We start from the raw sequence: 7,393 nt of genomic DNA, 5'->3' as shown, positions 1-7,393 counted from the left end.
TGCCTGGGGCTCCCTAACACCTCCTACAACTCCTGGGTTGGCTCCGGTCCTGGCCACTCCACACACCCTCCCAGTATCTTTTCATTATGTCCCTTTTCTGCTTTTATCAGCGAGAAGTGGCTTCTGTTGCTTGTTCAGTGAAACAGTACATCGGTAAACCAGACTACTTCTAATTTCAGTAAAATACCAACCTCGGTCAGCTCGCCGGGCAGACCGTGCAGCACAAAGGCCTGAACAGGGCTGTGCGAACGGCTTACGTGAAGGGCCCTCATCATCTGTCTTCAGAGATACAGAAGCTGATGGTTCAGGTAAAACCTTAGGGTGGGATTGAGGAATCCAAAGCTGGTTGGTTTCAAAGGCTAACTGGTCAGACCAGACCCCTGAGCTGTGGTCAGAAGCCTGGCTCAACGTCACGCAGACTCAGCGTCCTAAGTGCCGGGTGGGGCCGGTGCTGTTCCCTTTGTAGGCTCTCGTTGGGGATTCACTGTAGCCCCTTAAATACAGCAGAAATTCCAGCCCCATTAGCCCCCACCCTGAGTGTTCCATGACACAAATCCCAGGAGTGTTTAATTTTCATCTTTGTTTAGGAGGATGAAGGTGGTTCAAGAGAAGACATAAATTCACACTTAGTGACACAAGGTCACAGCCAGTACTTCCTCCACGGAGAGCTATGTGCTCCCACAGTGGTGACTGGGGGCTGGGCAGAGACTATCTGCTGGTCCCAGAGGGACTCGCTCCTCTGGCCACAACTCATGGGTTGGACAACAGATCCAGAGAGTGACAGAGCATCTTTCCTGGGAATTTGGAACTGACACATAGAAATCAAGTTCACTCATCTGGGGATTGGCGGAGGGGAGGGGCGGTGGTTGGAAATCAAATGAAACCAGAGCATGAGAGAAAGTTAGAAGTGAAAGAGCGAGAGACAGAGAGACTGAGCTTGTGAGAGCAAAGAGTCTGAAAGAAGGCAAACAATCAGGGGACAGAGGAATTCCAGCTCCTGACTGTCTAGTCTGTCCCAGCCCATCAACGACCCTGTGAGATGTTTAAAAACATTCCAGTTTTGCAGATTAGGAAACAGGCTGAAAGAGGTGGGGGCTGGGTTTGGGTGCACAGTTAATTCAATTGCCTCTGGACCCCACACTTCCCATTGCCTGAAGGCACCCTAATCCTCACTGGGACCCCTGTGGTCCCCTGACAGCCCAGCACCCTGATCAAAGGGCCCCTGCGGGAGTGGGAACCCCTCTTGAGTGTGGAGAGTTCCCTGCCCCGAGATGCCATGCATCAGCAGGCTCCCGCTCACCCCAGGTTAACATCAGCCCAGCTGTACAGTCTCCCGACCCGCTTCCCTCCCTGCCAGGCACCCCCATCCTTACCACCGAGTGTACTGCAGGAATTCAGGCACAGGGATGCCCAAATCAACTCGAGCCCACCGGCTATAGAAACAGCAGACTCCCAGCCCCACCTGGGTTGCGAGGGGACAGAAGGTGTCCTCAACTTTCATGTGTCTAAGACAATCTTCTTCAGCTGGAGGTTCTAGAGAAAAATAAAAGGTCCAAAACATAGTTCGGTGAGGAATTCCTCCAAGGACCTGACTCCAGTGTCTACAACCATGTGTACCTACCCCCGGACTTGGGGTGAAGGTGGATTATTGATCAGCACAACCCCTGGTGGCCCAGCTCCTTGGCTTGGCTGCCCAGAGGGGGCTGGGGGAATGGGTAAGACCAGGGCACTCAGGAAAAGCACAGAGGACCTGACCTCTCCCTTCTGCACTCGTAAACCCTTCCCCAAATCTCAAGGCATTGGACAGAGAGCCGCCACAATAATGAGATGCTCCCATCTCTTCACTCACTCCTGTCGGTTCACTTACATGCTGAGCATCCACTGGGTCCCAGGACATGACACATAGGATGGCTGATGGGACAGGCTTGGTCCTTCCCCCTGGAACCTGTTCAATCTGATCAAAGAATGATCACTCATAAAGAGTTTCTCAAAATTATACAGAGACCAAAGACCAACTGCAGAGTGAACCAAATTTAAAAATATATATGAAGATCCCCCAGTCTCCCCGCCTAAGGTTAACAGCATAAAGCAAAAAATTCTTGCCTTTAATCACCAAGGAAGTTGTCACCCCCTCTCAGGTGGAAAGGAGAGTTATTCTTTGAGCACGTCACAGAAGTGCTCCATCGGATTGGACCAGGGCACCTACATTCATTCAGCAAATGTGTATAAGCTCCTACTACGTACGGGAATCTCCTAACTAGACCGTTCCCAAGGCTCTCAGGCTTTATCAGTCAACAAAATAGACATCACTCCCCATCACTGGGGGCTCAGAATTTTAGCAGAGGAAACAGGCAGCATGTTGGGGTAGCAAGAGTTTGGAAAAATTTTTAAAAAAGGGTGATATGAGCAAACTCGGGTGATGGCGGTGGGGTGGGAGGCAGGCAGGAGGGAATAAGGCAATCCTGGCAGATCTCACGGAGTAATGAACTTGAAGCAGAATAGATCTGGAGGAAGAAGGAAGAGCTGGAGCCAGAGGCCCCCAGAGTGAGGGGGAGAGTGTGGGCAGAGAGGCAGAACACGCCGGGTCCTGAGGCCTTTGTGACGACTTTGGCTCCTAATGACATGGTGACCCGCTTAGTGAGTTTTGAGGGGAGGGATGATGTAGTCCAACTTATGCTTTTGTGTTTGTGTTTTTTGGGGGGAGGTAATTTATTTATTTTAATGAATGTGCTGGTGATTGAACCCAGGATCTCAAGCATGCTAAGCATGCGGCCTACCACTGAGCTACACCCACCACCCCCAATGTATGTTTTTACAGGCTCCCTCTGACTCTGTGTGGATGAGAGATTGCAGGAAAGCAAAGATGGAAACAGAAGGCTATTGGTATCCAGGAAAGGCTGAAGGTGGCTCTTAGGAGGGCGGGGAGCAGAGAGCAGGTATTTAATTAAGACAGAATATCCAGAATTTTCTAACAAGCTGGATTTGCTGTCTGTGAGTGTAAAAGAAAGAGAGAGAAAGGACATGGTTCCAACATCTGGGCCTGGACAATGGGAGGGATGTCCTCTCCGGATGGGAAAGGGGATGGGAAAAGGTGGGGCTGAGCAGGTGGAAAGGGGCTGGTATCAGCTCAGTTCTTCAATGTCATGGTTAAGGGGTGTATTACATATTGCCACAGAAGTGCCTAATAGGTAGAGGAATCTGTTTTCTTTTTCTTTTTAACATTTAAAAAATATAATTAAACATATTAATTGTATTATGTGAATGATTTGGGAATTTTGTTTCATGCCAAGGTATATGTTATATATAGCCAAATGGAACATATATCAAAAAAGGGGAGAAATGAGGGCTTTCACATAAACTGACTGTCCGTAACGTAGGTAAAATTTCAATAAAACCAGTCTTCAGGGCAAAAACCTCATCGCGGTGTTACATAAAAATAAATGAAAAACGACTATGTTGATGTACCATTATTTCATGTTACATAATAGCCCCAAACTAACACAGTGTTTAACTATGAGGCTTGTAGAAATACTATTCGCTTTATTCACATAAATACAGAAGTGCAGAAATGTTCTAAGGTAGAATTAGCATCTTAGTGGAAATAATACATATTTGAGCATTTTACATGATATATATGTACTGATTCAAAATTTGGAAAAGTAATTACATAGTAGAACATATGTATGAATGAGAAAGCAAGATGAATGAAAGGAAAAGAATGTGATGTGAGTCTCAGGGATAAAGGCTCAGATGGAAAGGGGAAATCAGGGAATTTTGGAGAAATCGAGAAATTGATGGCATGCTAATTTCCAAGGCTGGGTTGCTTCCACCAAAGGAATAGCAGAGAGAGAGAGGAGAGGCCCAGGAACGCACCCTGGGGAACACCCACAGTATATGTTTGGAAAAAACAGGAGACATTGGCAAAGGACCAGCCAGCAGGCCAAAAGCAGAAACAGACAGAGCGATGGGCTGGAGGTTGAATGAAGCAGGAACACGGGGTAGGAGGGATGGAAGAGCTGGGTCAAATGCTGCCGAGGGGCCAAGCATGATGAGGAGTCAAAATTGACCACTATATTTAGCAACATGGGGTCACTGATGGCCTTGACAGGGCAGTTTCCATAGAGCGAGGGATCAGGCGAAAAGCCAGAGTGGGTGTAAAAGGGGATGGCTCAAGAGAAGATGCAGACAGTGAGTTTAAACAACTCCTTAAAGATTTGCTGCAAAGACACAGGGTGGCAATTGGTGGGGGTGAATTAGGGTCAAGGAGTGCTGTTTGTTTAAGAGGATGGACGTTTATATACTGATGGTGCCAACTAGCAGGAGAACAAAATAGATGAGGCAGTGAAAGAGAGGATGGTTTTGGGAGTGACAACCCAGAGAAGATGGGAGGGATGGGGCCTCGGGGACTTTTGGAGGAACTGGCTTTCGATGCCAATTTTAATAAGCAGTGGGGCACCGAGAGTGAGGTCACAGACATCAGAAGGCGAGCGGATGTGCTGGGAGTTGCTTGTGAAATTTCTCTTCTGTTGGCTTGTTTGCTTGTTCAAAGTATAAAACTAACGTTACCAGCTGAGGAACAAGGAGGAAGAAAGAGTTACTGGAGCCATGAGCAGAAGATAAGAAAGAGCCTTCCAGGGAGAATGGGACAGTAAAAAGGGCAGGGGGAGGCGGGGGAGTGAGCTCCCAGAAAGTTACATTTTCTCTTTGACGTCCCCAAATGTGTGACGTGTTATTATCCTTCCTGCTGTCTACAAAATAAAAATTAATTATGGTTCAGAGGAAATGCTACTTCATTCTAAGAGGCTACCTGTTTCTCAGGAATGGTCATCTTAAACTGCAAATATTACAAACAACGTTGAAAAGATGAACCTGTGTACCTAAAATCCCCTATTTTCTATTAATCTGTTTACTACTTAGTTCCCCTATCAATAACACATAACAAATACTGCCATGATGGAGGTACATCGATGCTTAAAAGGAAATGAAATCTGTATCCTTTAGCTAAATTCCATGGCTTCCTTAATATGCAGTTCCACTTGGAATTTAGGAATGTCTGGTATAAGAAGTGAGAAACAGTTTGAGAAAATCCCGGCTCAGAATTATACATCACAACCACATCTCACAAGTATATACAGCCGTAAAAAAGTTTAAAAGCAAAACTCCGTAACTACTCTTAAAGACCTTTGCAAACCTGGGCCTACCAAGATGTTTCCAAACTGGAAAGGAACTCCAATCTCTTGCCTGGTACCGGACCAGAGGCTGGCCAGCCTTTTCTGTAAAAGTGAGAGAGTAAATATTTTCAGTTTTGCAGATCATTTTGTTGTAACCATGCAGGTAGGCAATAAGAAAGCTAAGAGCACTGGGAGACAGGAAACAAACGGGCATGCCCACACTCTCCCTTCCACTCAGGGCAGCTTCTCTGTGGTGGGGAGCTTTGCCACAAACACTTGCTTCTTTGTTTCCATTGGTTTCTTTGTTTCCACCTTACTGCTCAAGCTCAGAACTTCAGGTGGGCCTGGTCCTTCAGCATCCATGCAGAGAAGGCTGAGCGGGGTTGGGAACCCCACCCGATGGAGAAGAGAGATTACTGGGAGGGACATTGTGGAGGCCACCATGACACGAGACAATCACACCTTCCGCGGTGAAAGGGAACGAAGACAAGGGAAGGACACAGTAGTGGGACCCCTAGGTCGCCTGCCAGGCTTGTTCTCCTTCCACGGCAACCATGGGGGCCTGGGGAGTGTTGGGCTTCAGCTACGGTGATTAGGATGAAGGGACTCAATATAAAGGACCCTCCACCTCCTCACTAGGTTCCAAACGCAGCCCCTCTAAGTCCACCTTCTGAGTTTCTGGAACTCTGCTGGAAGAATACATGAGCAGGCCAGAGCCAGAGCCCAAGCCAAACATGACAGGGGTCTCGTGGGGCTGTAACCCCATGCTCAGTGGTCGGGGACTCCTTGCAAATCTGCAGAAATCCCTGTTCCACCTCATTCCTGGGAGAAACCCCAGATCTCCTCCTGCTCTGTCTGTTCTTCTCTTGAGGCTATTGTCCTGGAGGGATGCTGAGTCCTTGAACCTGGTCCTCCAAACGTACATAAGCAGCCTGTTCAATAAAACAAATTATGCACTTTTTCACATTTGCCAGTTTTTTGATTCCAGAAAGGCTGTGGGACTCATTCTCACAGTCTCCTGTGCCGCCACCACATGGTGGCCCTCTGCTCATGTAAACACGATTTCCCACAACCACACCCTGCCTCCCAGCTTGTCAGAGGGGAGTGTCCCACAAAGACACAGGTGTTTGTGAGGATCCTGTCCCCCAGCAGAAAGCCTGCTCCTGGAGCCACGGACAGGGATCTGGCCTCCTAAGCCGCTCAGCTCTAATTCAAAGCCTAAAGTGGGGGCCCCGAACATTGCTGAATGACTTTCTGAATCACCTGGACTGGAGGGGACTGATTTTCTTTCCAGGAATGGAGGTAGCATAGCCTCCATTTTCAGGGCTGACCTTGACGATGGATCTAGTTCCCCCGACTGCCCCGCAGGAAGGAGAGGCCCTTCCATCCCACAGCTTGGAAACCCAACCCAAGGGAGTACTGAAGCAGTGCATTGCTGCCAGGTCCAGCATCTCTGCAGAGTGGCCTCTGCCCTTGAATGAGCCCCTTCCCAGGGCCTTCCTTGCCCGGACACGACCACACCCCAGGCTGTGCCAGAGCTCTGGGGCTCTGCGTGTCCAGGGCACACAGGTGGGACCTGAGCCAGGTGTCCCCTGGGCCTCAAGGGAGAGAGGTCTACTTCTGCATCAGGGGAAGGTGACCCCACAAGGCTGGCAGGACACTCTCAATATGGACCTCCAGGAGCCCTGAGAGCAGTTTCCCTGCAGGTGTTAAGAGCCATCATCAGGAGGGCAGGCCCCTCTTTGTGCAGACCATTCAGCAGTGCTGGGCCCACGTGCTGACCTCAGAAATCTACATGCCCCCAGGATACCCCAGGCAACCTCACAACTTCGTCACTTGGTGACCTGGGTACCACGAGCTCCTTGGCCATCCCATGAGGGTGGTCCTTGCAGGCATGGTCTCCAGGTTCTCCCGTTGAGAAATCCCCCTGGGTTTCTGTGGTCACAGAGCACACACCAGAAGATTCTAGTCCTGCAGTGACCCCCACAGCAGTCAGCTCCCCTGTGCATGTCCAGGGACAAGTGACAGCAATTTATTGCCAGGAACCGTGATGAACAAGGGGGTGGGATTCCATACTAATTTCAGGATCCTGGTAACTCACTCTGCACCCCAAAAAGCTTCCATGAGAAATGTGTGTATTGGGATGTCTGTGCCCCTAGAAGAGCTGTTCCTGAGGGTTCCTGGGACCCTCCAGCCCCTCTCAAGTTTCTCAGATCCTGGGT

The 7,393-nt window shown here is 49.1% G+C and overlaps 1 long non-coding RNA gene across 1 annotated transcript; it reads right to left on the bottom strand.

The window, feature by feature from the left end:
* Window positions 1-376: 376 nt before the first annotated feature.
* LOC140699601 (uncharacterized) lies at window positions 377-1,954 on the bottom strand. The gene is made up of 3 exons (XR_012077817.1): window positions 1,868-1,954; window positions 1,374-1,533; window positions 377-493 (listed from the first exon to the last, which is right to left on the bottom strand). It is a non-coding gene; the product is annotated as an uncharacterized lncRNA (long non-coding RNA).
* Window positions 1,955-7,393: the final 5,439 nt, after the last annotated feature.

This window comes from Vicugna pacos, chromosome 2 (genome assembly GCF_048564905.1).
Source record: "Vicugna pacos chromosome 2, VicPac4, whole genome shotgun sequence".
Taxonomy (NCBI): Eukaryota; Metazoa; Chordata; class Mammalia; order Artiodactyla; family Camelidae; genus Vicugna; species Vicugna pacos.
The sequence above is the reverse complement of the archived record's forward strand: the minus strand, read 5'-3'. Positions and strand labels throughout refer to the sequence as shown.